The sequence below is a fragment of the Callithrix jacchus genome, chromosome 14 (assembly GCF_049354715.1).
Source record: "Callithrix jacchus isolate 240 chromosome 14, calJac240_pri, whole genome shotgun sequence".
In the NCBI taxonomy this organism is placed as follows: Eukaryota; Metazoa; Chordata; class Mammalia; order Primates; family Cebidae; genus Callithrix; species Callithrix jacchus.
Genome location: NC_133515.1, coordinates 72371923 through 72388633, shown reverse-complemented (window position 1 = coordinate 72388633; position 16711 = coordinate 72371923). Strand labels below are relative to the sequence as shown.

General features: G+C 42.2%; 1 protein-coding gene and 2 pseudogenes across 2 annotated transcripts in view; 1 reads left to right on the top strand and 2 right to left on the bottom strand.

Annotated features, from left to right (window-relative positions):
* Positions 1-16711, bottom strand: part of KCNG3 (potassium voltage-gated channel modifier subfamily G member 3) — a 56988-nt gene that overhangs the window by 22363 nt on the left and 17914 nt on the right. The gene's annotated exons all lie outside the window — the stretch shown is intronic.
* On the bottom strand, positions 725-1832 carry LOC144579313 (non-selective voltage-gated ion channel VDAC1 pseudogene; annotated as a pseudogene).
* LOC108588254 (small ribosomal subunit protein uS15 pseudogene) lies at positions 8475-8922 on the top strand (annotated as a pseudogene).

The window sequence follows — 16711 nt, the reverse complement described above, 5'->3', positions numbered from 1 at the left end:
TACCAGCTTCATCAGATCCACCCTCTCTAACCCAAAATGATACAAAAGAAGCAGCTATCACACCTTGCAGACCTCTTGGTATAAGAGAGGAGATGAAGGACTGGGATGGGAGCAGGTCATGAAGATCTGTCTAAAAAGGTCCCTTAGCCAGGCACAGTGGCTCATGCCCATAATCCCAGCACTTTGGGAGGCCAAAGGGGGCAGACTACTTGAGGTAAGGAGTTGGAGACCAGCCTGGCCAACATGGTGAAACCTCATCTCTATTAAAAATACAAAAATTAGCCAGGCATAGTGGTGCGTGCCTGTAATCCTAGCCAATGGGGAGGCTAAGGCACGAGAATCACTTGAACCTGGGAGGCGGAGGTTTCAGTGAGCAAACGGAGCAACACTCCACCTCAAAAATAAATAAATAAATAATAAAAATAAAAAATCCCTTGTCAGGTGAATTTGTACACACATGAAGCAATGAGCCTCTCAACAACTGGGGTTAGGAAACCAAGGCTCAACTATCAGGAAGTCACAGTTTCATTCATTTATTCAATACAAATTTATCAAGTGCCTACACTTGATCAGCTTCCACTTGCAGCCATTTCTAGATTTTTTTAAACCCATCCTCCCTAGAAGGGCCACCAAATTCCCCCCAAGTCTACAGCTAAAAGGATCTTTTTTAGAACTGGATTTCTTCTGTATCTCTGAAAAGGTAGCACTCTTTTTGAATCATCTTTAACCTGGAGGTCTAGCACGATATTCAGCAATACTTGCATCTCAAACATATGTTTAAAGAGACATTAAATTCTGAACGTAGCTATACTGCAAAAGAGTTTAAAATTAAACAACTACACAACATTCATTTATGCTTGAAATTCTAGTCCTAGACATGGCCACCAGCATTGATTGACGTTCTTGCCATCCAGCTGAGCTGACAGCATCAGCTTGATGCTTGACTTTATGGTCTGAGTGTATCCTAAACCTATCAGGCTAGGGTTGTTCACTTTAGCCAAGAAGCAGACATCAGGGTCCATCTGATACTTGGCTGCTATTCTGAAGTGAGTGTTAATGTTTCCCGACGTCCAGGCGAGCTTAACAGCAGTCTCCAATTACCTATTCACCTCTGGGAAATAGAGGTGCCAAATTCAGCCCCATCATTCAAGTAAGTGTGAAGCTGGAATTCATCAGTCTTGTAGCCAAGAGCAAAGTTCCTCTGGGTCTCTTAAAACTCTGCGGTCTCAAAATTCATCCAGTAGCCAGCCAGTCAGCCCTCATAACGCAGCCCTAGAGCACCCGAGATGGAAGGCCCAGCAATGCCAAAATCCACAGTGCAACCCAGGTGGATATGCTCCTGCCTATAGCAGGTTTTGATTTTAGCATGTTTTCCCCCAGTGTTAGGTGAGAAGCAACAAATCAAAGGTCAGCTTCAGTCCACACACAAGCTGATCCTCCACGCAATCTTGGTACCCAGTGTGTGGTCAGTGTTCTATTTCTCCATAATCATCAGGCCATATCTGGTCCATTTGTACTTGGTTTCCAGGCTGCCAGTCACTTTAGTGGCCTCAGTGTTGGCAGAGCCTGAGTTTGTAAATTCCAATCCATTCTCGGATTTTGTTTTCAAATCAAGTTTTATTAAACCAAATCCATAGCCCTTGGTGAACACATCCCTGGCGATTTGCCAAGATCAGCATACGTGGGAAGCATAGCCATCCTCTGCTCAGAGGCGGTGGCGGGCTTGGTGGTGGCTGCAGCAGAGGCTGCCTCAACAGATGATATTTTTGAGAAAAGTGAGGTAGTTCATTCTGATACCATTATTTTCTATTTTCTAACCACAGGTAACTAATTTGTCCAGTGCTCAACTCAGATTCTTTTTACTTAATTACTGTGTACTAGGTACTCACTGCAAACATCAGGACAATGATACTTCTATGCACACAAAGTTTCCAACATGTACATTAAACAAGTTGCCCAGGTTGGTTGAGAACTGCTGGCCTCAAATGATCCACCTGCCTGGGCCTCCCAAAGTGCTGTGATTACAGACAATGAGCCTCTAAGTCCGGCCAAAACAAGAGATTTAATCAAAGTAGGGACATTTCAAAGTATCTAGACTATATATAAGGTCTTCCTGAAACAATAAGCTAAGGGTTTAAGTCTGCAGTCATGAATACAAAAACATTCGCAGTACTAAAAACAGCAATACTCAAATACTCTGAGTACTGAGGTATTGCTGACTCCCAACTCTCAGATAAGAGCTAATATTCATGAGTTATCATGCAAGGCTTCAGATCTGCCACTCTCCGCCTTGCACCATCTGCTCCAACTAATGGAAAGTAACACAGTCCCCAATCTTCTCACACCTCTTGCCTTTGCACATCTACCCTCCTTTCTTAGCCAACATCAACCAGGCCTTCAAGTCTGAGCTCAAGCATCATCACCCCAGGGAATCCTTATCTTAGGTACGCTAGCATGGCTGAGTTTCTCCCTGGTGTTCCTACAGCAGCCAGTGCTTATCTCTAGCAATGCATGTAACACATCAGGTAGTGATTGTACATTTAGCAGTCTGCCTCTCCAGCTAGGAAGCAAGTGGTGCTGTGTGTCTAAAAAAAAAAAAAAAATCACTACATTGCCTAATCATGGTACTCAGAAAATATGCTGTTTGACTAAATTCATGGTACAATAAATTTTATCATTAGGGAATTCAACTGTCTTATCAGTCTAATGGAATGCTTAGGACAAAATTATATATCTGGTGTGCTGATTAAAAAACAATTAGAGATAATGCATTACTATCCTTACTTCAAACCACACAAAGATTAATGAGATGTAGTACTAAGTGTAAAAGTAAAAACTATAAAGATTTTATTTTTTAGGAGTATTCAATTAATTTTATTTTATTTTTTTGAGACAAAGTCTTACTCTGTTGCCCAGGCTGGAGTGCAGTGGTGTGATGTGGGCTCACTGCAACCTCCACCTCCAGAGTTCAAGTGATTCTCCTACCTCAGCCTCCTGAGTAGCTGGGACTACAGGCACACACCACCATGCCTAGCTAATTTTTTTGTATTTTTTAGTAGAAATGGGGTTTCATTATGTTGGCCAGGCTAGTCTTGAACTCTTGACCTTGTGATCCACCCGCCTCAGCCTCCCAAAGTGCTGGGATTATATAGCACTGTCACTCAGACTGGAATACAGCTGTACAATCATGCCTCACTACCACCTCTAACTCTCAGGCTCAGGAGACCCTCCCACTTCAGCCTCCCAAGTAGCTGGGACTACAGGCACTGACCACCACGCTCAGCTAGTTTTTGTATTTTTAGCAGAGATGAGATTTTACCATGTTACCCAGGCTGATCTCGAATTCCTAGGTTCAAGTGACCCACTGGCGTCAGCCTATAAAAATTTTGGGGCGGAGTGTGGTAGCTCATACCTGTAATCCCAGAGCTTTGGGAGGCCGAGGCAGGCAGCTCATGAGGTCAAGAGTTCGAGACTAGCCTGGCCAACATGGTGAAACCCCACCTCTACTAAACATACAAAAATTAGCCGGGTATGGTGGCACACACCTGTAGTCATAGCTACTCAGGGGGCTCAGGCAGAAAAATCGCTTGAACCCAGGAGGCAGAGGTTGCAGTGAGCCAAGATCCCGCCACTGCACTCCAGCCTGAGCGACAGAGCAAGACTCCGTCTCAAAAATAAAAAGAAAGATTTTAGAGGAAAACATAGGAATAATCTTTGTGACTTGGGAAATAGGCTAACTTTCTTATATAGGGCAGAAAAAGCATGAAAGAAAATACTGATAAATTAGACTTTATCAAAATTGAAAACTTTAGTATAATAAAAGACACCAGTAAGAATATGAATAAGCAAGCCAGAAACTAGAGGAAAATATTCACAACACATCTGCCAAGGGACTAGTATTCAGATTGCACAAAGAACTCATAAAACTCAATCTCAAATAGCAAAAATAAATAACCTTTTTTTTTGGAGACGGAGTTTTGCTCTTGTTGCCGGGCTGGAGTGCAACGGTGTGATCTCAGCTCACTGCAACCTCCACCTCCTGGGTTCAAGCAATTCTCCTGTCTCAGCCTCCTGAGTAACTGGGATTACAGGCATGTGCTACCACATCTGGCTAATTTTGTATTTTTTGTAGAGATGGGGTTTCTCCATGTTGGTCAGGCTGGTCTCAAACTCCCAACCTCAGGTGATCCACCTGCCTCAGCCTCCCAAAGTGCTGGGATTACAAGCATAAACAACTGCGCCTGGCCAAAAATAACCAATTTTTAAAAAAAATAGGCTAAATATGTGGACAAATACTTCACTTAATAAATTATGTAAAAGGCCAACAAGCTAATGAAAAAGATGATCAACTCTTTGTCATCAGAGAAATTAAAACCACAATGAGATATTACTACACTCCTGACAGAACAACTAAAATTTGTAAGACCAGTAACACCAAGTTTGTGAAGTAACTGAAACTGTATACAATCATACACCACACAACGACATTTCTGTCAACGATGAATCATATATATGACAGTGGTTCCATAAGATTACAATACCGCATTTTTACTGTACCTTTTCTCTGTTTAGGTACATTTAAATACACAAAGAGGCCAGGCACAATGGCTCACACCTGTAATCCCAACATCCTGTGGGGCCGAGATAGGCAGATCACCTGAGGTCAGGAGTTCGAGACCAGCCTGGTCAACATGGTGAAAGGCTGTCTCTAACAAAAATACAAAAATTAGTCAAGTGTGATGGGGCCTGCCTGTAACCTCAGCTTCTCGGGAGGCTGGGGCAGGAGAATTGCTTGAACCCAAGAGGCGAAGGTTGCAGTGAGCCAAGATTGTGTGCCACTGCACTACAGCCTTGGTGACAGAGAGAGACTCTATCTCAAAAACACACACACACACACACAACACACACACACACAAAATTTACAAGTAATTACCACTGTGGTATAACTGCCTACAGTATTCAGTAGATGCTGCATAGGTTTGCGGCCTAGGAGCAACAGGCTAAACCATACAGCCTAAGTGGTGAGGTATGTAGTAGGCAATACTACAATCTCAGTTGGTGTGAGGACACTCTATGGTGTTCACAGAGCAAGGAAATTGCCTAACAACGCATATCCTGTCCTTATGCAACACACAACTGTACACTGTTGGTAGAGAATGGTAAATTGCTACAAAAGTTAATTGTGGGTTTTGCCATGGGAATTAGTGGCAAAACCGCAATTACTTTTTTTTTGAGACCAAGTCTCACTTCGTTGCCGAGGCTGGAGTGCAGTAGCACGATCTCAGCTCACTGCAACCTCTGCCTCTTGGGTTCAAGCACTTCTCCTGCCTCAGCCTCCCTAGTAGGCTAAGGTGGCAGGTGTGCCTGCCACCACACCTGGCTAATTTTTGCATTTTTAGTAGAGACAGGGTTTCACCACCTTGGCCAGGCTGGCCTCCAACTCCTGACTTCAGGTGACCCGTCTGCCTTGGCTTCCCAAAGTGCTGGGATTACAGGCGTGAGCCACTGTGCCCAGCCAAAAACAGACCTTTTATAAAAACATAAAAATACATTAAACCACTCCATGAAGATAAATATGAAATTAAGGTGAAATGGACAATTTATCAGAAAAATGAATCAGATCAAAATTTTCAGTTTTAGAAAAACTGGAAAAACTGAACGGTCCTACAAAAATTAAAAAAAAAAAAGAATCTACACTTTGAAATCTATCCACCAAAAGATGTACATCAGGTCCAGATGATTTTACAGGCAAGTTCTATCAAATACCCAGAATGAATAATCCCTATTTTATAAAACATTATCCCAAATAATTTAAAAAGCAGTCACCAACTCATTTTAATAAGTTAGTGAGCCAGGCGTGGTGGCTCACGCCTGTAATCCCATAACTTTGGGAGGCCGAGACAGGTGGATCACGAGGTCAAGAGATTGAGACCATCCTGGCCAACATGGTGAAACCCTGTCTGTACTAAAAATACAAAAAAAATTAGCCGGGCGTGGTGGTGCGTGCCTGTAGTCCCAGCTGCTCGGGAGGCTGAGGCAGGAGAATTGCTTGAAACGGGAAAACAGAAGTTGCACTGAGCTGCGATGCGCCACTGCACTCCAGCCTGGCGATAGAGTGAGACTCCATCTCAAGAAAAAAAAGTTAGTAAAATGCTGGGCACAGCAACTCACACCTGTAATCCCAGCATTTTGGGAGGCCAATGTGGGTGGATAATTTGAGGTCAGGAGTTTGAGACCAGCCTGGCCAACTTGGTGAAAACGCATCTATACTAAAAATACAAAAATGAGCCAGGCATGGTGGCGTATGCCTATAATCTCAGCTGCTTGGGAGGCTAGGAGGCAGAGGTTGCAGTGAGTCAAGATCATGCCACTGCATTCCAGCCTGGGTGACAGAGTGAAACTCTGTCTCAAAAAAAAAAAGTTAGTGAAATCATGCCCAGGTGTGCTGGTTCACAGCAGTAATCCCAGCACTTTGGGAGGCCCACACAGGCAGACTGCTTGAGCCCAGGAGTTCAAGACCAGCCTGGACAACATGTCAAAATTCGGTCTCTACAAAAAATACAAAAATTAGCCAGGCATGGTGGCATGCACCTGTAGTCCTAGCTACTGGGGAGCTGAGATGGAAGGATCGCCTGAGCCTGGAGAGGTTGAGACTGTAGTTACTGAAAGCTTGATACCAAACCCAAACAGAGAGTACAAGAGAGAAAAACTATAGGCCAATCTCATTTAGAAACATATATGCAAAAATTCTACATAAATTAGCAAGTATGATCTAAAAATGTATTTAAAAATAAAAAGACAAGAATGCCAGCAGTCACCACTTCGCATCAGTACAACTCTAAAGGGTTTAACCACTGGAACAAGACAAAGGTGTTATAAAGGTTGCAAAGACTGTATTTCCAGATAATACCATTGTCTACATTACAACAAAAACAGATTTTATGAGTTATTAGAATAAATGAAAAGTACAGGTGCTCTTTGACATACAATGAAGTGAAATTTCAGTAAACTCATCATAAACCAAAAAATCTTAAAATGAATCATCATAAATTAGGAACAGTCCATATTGCTACATAAATGATGAATGTACAAAATCAACTGTACAGCTACATTAGCAAAAGGCAGAAATTGTAGTTTTAAAAAAGAATATAATCAGCAATAGCAGCACAAGTTATAAGGTACCCAGATACAAATCTAACAAAGGGTATAAAATAATTTTTAGATGAAAACCATAAAACTTTATTGAAAGGCATTAAATAACAGTGAAGTAGAATTATATATACTATGTTCATGGATAATAAAACCAAATAATGTAAAAATGCCAACTCTCCAAATTAATCCATAAATTTAATGCAAAAAATTTTAGTGTAATGTGGTCAAAATTCCCAAGAAGGGTTCTCATGGAAGTTAATAAGCTGATTATATTATTTCAGTAATTAAGACAGTATAGTGTTGATGCTAGAATTAATATAATAGTGAACCTAGAAGTAAATCCATATACCCACATAAACAAGATATATGGCAAATGAGGCTCTTTAGAGATTAGTGAAGTACATATTGGGCTATGCTATAGTGCTGGGAAAGTGTTATACACATGAATAAAATTAAATTCCTCACATAAATAGTTATAGGTTGACTAGGCCAGGCGCAGTGGCTCAGATCTGTAATACCAACACATCAGGAGGCCAAGCCAGGCAGATCATGAGGTCAGGAAATCCAGACCATCCTGGCCAATGTGGTGAAACCTTGTCTCTACTAAAATACAAAAATTAGCTGGACATGGTGGTGCATGCCTATAGTCCCAGCTACTCCGCAGGCTGAGACAGGGAAATTGCTTGAACCTGGGAACTGGAGATTGCAGTGAGCCCAGATCGTGCTACTGCACTCCAGCCTGGGTAACAGAGCATGACTCCATCTCAAAAAATAATAATAATTATTATTATTATAAGTATAGGTGGACTACAGTCTCAATTTGAAATGTAAAAGTTAAGTAAATTACTTATAAATGTATTTACAACTTTAAAGAAAATATAAAAGAATCTTTATGATTTTGAAGACAATATTGGATGTTTTCTCAGATAAGTTAAAAATCAAACTAACCGGCCAGGTACAGTGGCTCACACCTGTAATCCCAGCACTTTGGGAGGCCGAGGTGGGCAGATCATGAGGTCAAAAGATCGAGACCATCCTGGCCAACATGGTAAAACCCCGTCTATACTAAAAATACAAAAAAATTAGCCAGGCGTGGTGGTGTGTGCCTGTAGTCCTAGTTACTCAGGAGGCTGAGGCAGGAGAATTGCCTGAAACCAGAAGTTGCAGTGAGCTGGGATGCGCCACTGCACTCCAGCCTGGCGATGGAGCAAGACTCTGCCAAAAAAAAAAAAAAATATCACACTAACCATAAAAAAAGATACTGATAAATTTGTCTATTAAAATGTACAGCTTCTTCCTTTTGCTACCTGACTGCTGCCATCATGGGTGGCATGCATGCTCCCAGGAAGGTCCTGTCCCAGTTGGATCTGCCCTATCACTGCTGCATCCCTGCCTTGGCTGAAGTTGACATCTGATGAACTGAAGGAGAAGATTTACAAACTGGCCAAGAAGGCCTGACTCCTTCACAAATCAGTGTGATCCTGAGAGACTCACATGGTGTTACACAAGTACATTTTGTGACGGGCAATAAAATCTTTAGAATTCTCAAGTGTGAAGGACTTGCTCCTGATCTCCCTGAAGATCTCTACCATTTAATTAAGAAAGCAGTTGCTGTCTGAAAGCATCTTCAGAGGAACAGAAAGGATAAGGACACAAAATTCTGTCTGATTCTGATAGAGTTGGATTCACTATTTGGCTTGATATTATGAGACAAAGCGAGTCCTCCCTCTCAGGTGGAAATATGAGTCATCTACAGCCTCTGTCCAGTAGCATAAATTTGTCTATGTACTCAAGTAACAAAGTAATTGTTTAAATTTTTTTTAAATGTACAGATTCTATAAGCCCAAAAACACCTAAAACAAAGTAAAAATACCAGCCACAGTCAGAAAGAAGATATTTGCAGCCAGGCATGGAATTCACGCCTATAATCCGGATACTCTGAGGTTAGTATAGGAGGATTGCAGGAGTTCGAGACCAGCCTGGGCAACATAGTAAAACCCTGTCTCTACAAATATTTTAAAATAAACCAATAAATAAAAGAAAATATTTGCAATGCACAATCAGTACCCAGAATGTATAATCAACCACTAAGAAAAAGGAAAGTCAGGATCAGGCATGGTGGCTCACAACTGTAATACCAGCATTTTGGGAGGCTGAGGCAAGCAGATGCCTTGAGCCCAGGAGTTTGAAACCAGCCTGGGCAACAAAGTGAGACCCTGTCTCTATAAAAACACAAAAAATTAGCCAGGTGTGGTAGCATATGTCTGTAGTCCCAGGTACTCAGGAGACTAAGGTGGGAGGTTGAGGCTGCAGCGAGCTGTGGTCACATCACTGCACTCCAGCCTGGGCAACAGAGCAGGTCTCCATCTCAAAAAAAAAGATGGGAGGGGCCAGATGGGGTGGCTTTCAAATCTATAATCCAAGCACTTTGGGAGGCCAATGCAGAAGGATTGAGACCAGCCTAGGTAACACAGTGAGATCTAACTCTACAAAAAATGTTTAAATTAGCCAGGCATGGTGATAAATGCCTATAGTACCAGCTAATTGGAAAGCTGAGGCTAAAGGATCACTTGAGCCCAGGGCTTCAAGGCTGCAGTGAGCTATAATCTTGCCACTGCACTCCAGCCTGGGCAAGAGTGATACTGTCTCAAAAAAAAAAAAAAAATTTAGATATATTCACACAAAAATTTGGACACAAATGTTCTTAGCAGTCATAACAATTAAACAGTAAAAACAATACAAATGTTCAACTGATGAATGGGTAAACAAAATGTTATATGACCATATAATAGAATATTATCCAGTCATAAAAGGAATGAAATACCACATGGATGAATCTTGATAACAAACTAAGTGAAAGTAGCCAGACACAAAAGGCTCCATGTTGTATAATTATATTCCTATGTAATGTCCAGAATAGGCAAATCCATGGAGAAAGAAAGCAGATGGTTGCCAGGGTGCAAGGAGGGGAACAGGGTGTGACTGTTAACAGGTAGGTTTCCTTTTGGGGTGGTGAAAATGTTCTGGAATAGTGATAATAGTTGTACAATGTAGTGCATATCATTAAAAACCACCAAATCGCACACTTGAAATAGTAGATTTTATTATGTGAATATCTCAATTTTTAAAAAAGGAATTTAATAATACAAACAACATGTAGATAAATGTTTTTACACATTATGCTGATCAAAACAACCCAGACATGAGGCTGGATGCAGTGGCTCATGCCTGCAATCCCAGCACTTTGGGAGGCTGAGGCAGGAGGATTGCTTGAGCCCAGGAGGTTGAGGCAGCAGTGAGCCATGATTTTACCACTGCACTCCAGCCTAAGTGACAGAGTGAGACCCTGTATCTCAAGGAAAAAAGAAAGCAAGAAAGAAAAAAACAAAGAAAGCACCAGAAAAAAAGCAAGATATATTTCTTATCTACCAGATTAGCAAAGTGCTACAGTGTGACTAAATGCAGAAATGGCAAGGATATTGAACAACAGGACTCCTATTCACTACTGTTAAGAATATAAATCAGCCGGGCGCGGTGGCTCACGCCTGTAATCCCAGCACTTTGGGAGGCCGAGGCGGGTGGATCACGAGGTCAAGAGATCAAGACCATCCTGGTCAACATGGTGAAACCCCGTCTCTACTAAAAATACAAAAATTAGCTGGGCACGGTGGCACGTGCCTGTAATTCCAGCTACTCGGGAGGCTGAGGCAGGAGAATTGCCTGAACCCAGGAGGTGGAGGTTGCGGTGAGCCGAGATCGTGCTATTGCACTCCAGCCTGGGTAACAAGAGTGAAACTCCGTCTCAAAAAAAAAAAAAAAAAAAAGAATATAAATCAGTAGAACTATCTGGAGAGCTATTTAGAAACATCTAGAAGAGATGCTCATACTTTTCAATATAGTAACTCCAATCCCAGGTAGATGCATTAAGGAAAGTTTGCTACATGTGCACTGAGACATGAATGAAACTATTTATTGGAGCACTACAGTAATAGCAAAATTTCTATGAACAAAAGAACAAATAAATCAATACCTACTACATTACAGTTATAATGTAAGGGCTACGGCCATAGAAATCAAACATGAACATGAAGCTGAGCTAAAAAGGCAAGCTGCAGACTCCATTGATTATAACATTTATAAAAATAGTTTATGCTAAACAATGTTATATTTTATGTCGATCCATAATCATATATTAAATGTATTTTTAAGTACATGGAAGTAACATCAAAGTCAGGAGAGTGCCACTTTCTGTGGAAATAAAGGGATTTCAATGGGAAAGAGGCACTAGGTTAACTTCAACTGCAATTTTTTTTTTTTTTTTTTTTTTTTTTTTTCTGAAACAAGGACTCATTCTGTTGACCAGGCTGGAGTGCACTCGCACGATCTTGGCTCACTGCGGCCTCTTCCTCCTGGGTTCCAGTGATTCTCCCACCTCAGCCTCCTCAGTAGCTGGAACTACAGGCATGTGCCAACACGCCTGGCTAAATTTTGTATTTTTTTTGGTAAAGATAGGGTTTCACCCTGTTGGCCAGGCTGGTCTCAAACTCTTGGCCTCAGGTGATCCACCCACCTTGGCCTCTCAAAGTGCTGGGATTACAGGCTCAATGGCATTTTTAATGTTTCATTTCTTTAGTTGGGTAGTGGGTACACAGATGTTCATTGTGTTATCATCCATTGTTTTCTATATGCCTGAAGACTTTATAATGACTTTTACACATAATTTCCTCTTCTACCTTTCTTTTTTTTTTTGCCAATCAGTTTGAGCTTTATGAGGTTGCTCAGGTTAGCCTTGAACTGATGACCTCGCCTTCGCGAGCGCCATGACCTCCGGCGGGAGCCACTTTGGACCCCCTCTCTTCTACCTTTCTAAAGCATATGTTTCTTTCTTTTTTATTTTTTTAAGACAAAGTCTCACACTTTCCCCCAAGCTGGAGTTCAGTGGAGCAATCTCAGTTCACTGCAACCTCCGCCTCCCAGGTTCAAGCAATTCTCCTGCCTCGCCCTCCTGAGTAGCTGGACTACAGGCATACCCCACCACGCCTGGCTAATTTTTGTATTTTTAGTAGAAATGGGGTTTCACCATGTTGATCAGGCTGGTCTCAAACTCCAGGCCCTTTTTTTTGTTTGTTTCTTTTTAGACAGAGTCTCGCTCTGTCCCCCAAGCTAGAGAGCAGTGGCGTGATCTTGGCTCACTGCAACCTCCATCTCCTGTGTTCAAGCAATTCTCCTGCCTCAGCCTCCCAAGTAGCTGGGACTGCAGGTGTGCACCACCATGCCCAGATAATTTTTGTATTTTTAGTAGAGATGGGGTTTCACCATGTTGCCCAGGCTGGTCTCAAGCTCCTGGCCTCAAGCGATTCACCTGCCTCAGCCTCCCAAAGTGCTAGGATTACAAGGTGAGCCACCATGCCTGGCCTAACCTGTATAATTTATTAAAATATTGGTGCTAAGCCATTACAGCAAATGCTCTGAAGATTTCTTTTTTCTTTTCTAATGTAAGTGACTGTTGAAAATAAAGCAACATTTAAGCATTTAAAAACCAAAATCCTTATGCCAATCAAAATGTGTTTTCTTCACTGTATCTATCAAAAACTGAAGAAGCAGAACAAATCAATCTGTGAAATAAAAGAAACACATGCTTCACAGCCAGGCACAGTGGCTCACTTCTGTAATTCCACCACTTTAGGAGGCTGAGGTAGGAGAATCGCTTGAACCCAGGAGGCAGAGGTTGTGGTGAGCCAAGATTACGTCATTGCACTCCAGCCTGGGCAACAAGAGTAAAACCCTGTCTCAAAAAACAACAACAACAACAACAACAAAATGTATACAGGTTGATTGAGAAATAGGTACAATTTGTTTTAAAAGCCCATAGTATATTACACTGTCAGCTAATAAAAGTAATTTTAATCTTTCTAAGGGCTGAAAAATTCTGCTTTTTCACTTATTTGGTTCTAAAATGACATATATAACAATAACTACCAACTAAAGTCAATTTGGCCCTTAATTTGGTGCTTGAGATGTGACTCAAAATTCCCCACACATCATTACAAAAATGGAGCTGCTGCTGCACAAAAAGAAATGGAGTTTCTGCCAGGCACAGTGGCTCATGCCTGTAATCCCAGCACTTTGGGAGGCCAAGGTGGGTGGATGACCAGAGGTCAGGAGCTTGAGACACACCTGACCGACAGAACAGATTCCCGTCTCTACTAGGAAAAAAAAAAAAAAAATTAGCTAGGCATGGTGGCCTGCACCTGTAATCCTACCTACTTGGGAGGCTGGGGCAGGAAAATCACTTAAACCCTGGAGGCACAGGTCACAGTGCGCCAAGATTGCACCACTGCACTCTAGCCTGTGCGACAAGAGTGAAATTCCGTCTCAAATTAAAAAAAAAAAAAGGCTGGATGTGGTGGCTCACGCCTGTAATCCCAGCACTTTGGGAGGCTGAGACAGGCGGATCACGAGGTCAGGAGATTCAGACCAGCCTGGCCAACATGGTGAAACCCCGTCTCTACTAAAAACACAAAAAATTAGCCAAGTGTGGTGGCACCCGCCTATAATCCCAGCTACTTGGGAGGCTGAGGCAGGAAAATTGCTTCAACCAGGGAGGCTAGATTGCAGTGAGCCGAGATGGCGCCACTGCACTTCAGCTCTGGACAACGGAGCAAGACTCATCTCAGGAAAAAAAAAAAAAAAAAAAAAAAAAAATGTTCTGCCTGGGACGGTGGTTCACATCTGTAATCCCAGCACTTTGGGAGGCCAAGGAGGGTAGATAACCTGAGGTCAGGAGTTCCAGACCGGCCTGGCCAACGTGGTAAAACCCCATCTCTACTGAAAATACAAAAGTTATCTGGGCGTGGCAGCATGTGCCTGTAATCCCAGCTACTCAGAAGGTTGAGGAAGGAGAATCGCTTGAGCTTGGGAGGTGAAGATTACAGTGAGCCAACACTGCACCACTGCACTCCAGCCTGGGTGACAAGAGCAAAACTCTGTCTCAAAATAAAAAATAAATAAAGTTTTTTGTTGTTGTTGTGTTTTTTTTTTTTTTTTTTTTTTTTTTTTGAGACGGAATTTCGCTCTTGTTACCCAGGCTGGAATGCAATGGCGCGATCTCGGCTCACGGCAACCTCCGCCCCCTGGGTTCAGGCAATTCTCCTGCCTCAGCCTACTGAGTAGCTGGGATTACAGGCACGCGCCACCGTGCCCAGCTAATTTTTTGCATTTTTAGTAGAGATGGGGTTTCACCATGTTGACCAGGATGGCCTCGATCTGTTGACCTTGTTTGTGATCCACCCGCCTCGGCCTCCCAAAGTGCTGGGATTACAGGCTTGAGCCACTGCGCCCAGCCAAAATAAATAAAGTATTTTTAAAAAGCTGCTTTGAATCCAGATATCATGTTTTGATATACCTACCAACTCTCATTTTAAAAAATATATACTAACCTTTAACAGAAAATTTACATTGTTACTTTCTTCATATACTTTATTTCCATTCTGCTTCCCCCACTTAATTTTGCCCTGATATATTTTTTAAACATTTGTCAAATTTTATCAAGTCTTACACTTAAGTTTTATGCACTACACTGTAATTTTGACCTAAAAATTTTTGTTGTAAAACAAACAAAAAGATAATTATGGCCAAATTAAAGAGAACTCATAAAGGGGAATTCTTTTGTTCTGACGAATCCTTTGAAAGCAATAGGTTTGGAAGGAGCCAGTCTGCCTTACTCCAGTGGCAGCTGACCCAATGTACACGATTTGTGCAAACTAATCATAATTAGACCAGGCTACACAAAGGCAAGGAAGCCACCTTATTTCCTCTCTTCTCATTGTGTTCTTAGCACACGGTACACAGGTGTTCAGCATATTTGCTGAACAAACTTCTATAACCAAGGTTTAAAAGGACCTACTGCAATAAATATATATATATAAATTATACATATATATTTTTTTGAGACGGAGTTTCGCTCGTTACCCAGGCTGGAGTGCAATGGGGCGATCTCGGCTCACTGCAACCTCTGCCTCCTGGGTTCAAGCAATTCTCCTGCCTCAGCCTTCCAAGTAACTAGGACTACAGGCGCATGCCACCATGCCCAGCTATTTTTTTTTGTATTTTTAGTAGAGACGGGGTTTCACCTTGTTGACCAGGATGGTCTCGATCCCTTGACCTCGTGATCCACCCTCCTCGGCCTCCCAAAGTGCTGGGATTATAGGCGTGAGCCACCGCGCCCAGCCCTGTAATATATTTTTATACTTGAAATTCTGCAAACACCCCATTACATTTCTCTGCAACAACAAAAAATCAGCTTCCAATTTCATTATTTGAAATTTCCTGTGTTACTTGGTGCGGTGTAGTCCCAGCCACTTGAGATGCTGAGGCGGGAGGATAGCTTGAGCCAGGGGCTTGGTGCTGCAGTGAGTTATGATCACACCACTGTATTTCAGAGAAAGACTCTGTCTTTTTTTCTTTCCTTTATTTTTTTGTTTTGAGATGGAGTCTCGCTCTGTCGCCCAGGCTGGAGGAGTGCAGTGGTGCAATCTCGGCTCACTATAACTTCCTTCTCCCAGGTTCAAGTGATTCTCATGCCTTACCCTCCCAGGTAGCTAGGATAAAAGGCGTGCACCATTATACCTGGCTAATTTTTTTAAATTTTTTGTAGACACTGGGTTTCGCCATGTTGGCCAGGCCGGTCTCAAACTCCTGGCGCCTCAAGTGATCTGCTACCTCAGTCTCCCAAAGTGCTGGGATTACAGATGTGAGCCACTATACCCGGCCTAAGACTCTGTCTCTGAAAAAAAAAAATTCCTGTGACTGTAAATTGTGTCAAATTTTTTTTTTTCAAGTTACCACTATAAGAATTAATAGGATGCAATTGATCAAAACATGAATATTATAAAATTCAGCATATAATTAATAAAACAGGGGTGGGCATGGTGGCTCATGCCTGTAATCCCAACACTTTGGGAGGCCAAGGCAGGCAGATCACCTGAGGTCAGGAGGCAGGTGTATATCTCGAGTCCAGGAGCCTGGGCAACATGGCAAAACCCATGTTCCAGCTACTCAGGAGGCTTAGGTGGGAGGATCGCTTGAGCCTAGGAGGTTGAGGTTGCAGTGAGCTGAGATCACACCACTGCACTGCAACTTGGGCAACAGAGTGAGACCCTGTCTCAAAATAAAACAAAGTAATAATTTATAGATAACATATTCTCATTCCCTTTCTCTTTCTCTGTCTACACTTTCTGGACATCAAGTCGTTTTCCTATACTTTTTGCCAGAGTTTTGTTCATTGCAGCTTTGCAGTGTTCTTTTACCATGTTTCTCTGTAGATAGGTAATTATTATTTTTTTCCTTTTCTGTGCCATGAAATCTGCTTTATTTTCATTATTAATAAAAATAATTTTCTATCACATCCCAGGGCAAGCTGGAGAAAATGGCAGTCTGACTGGAGGGGTCCCTGCAGAGCCCCCAAGGCCTGTGGCATGGGTATGGCATGCCCAGACTCATGGTGCAGCTTATGGCTTGGGCCCACCTTATAGGTGGCTCTGACCCTAGACCTTCTCTC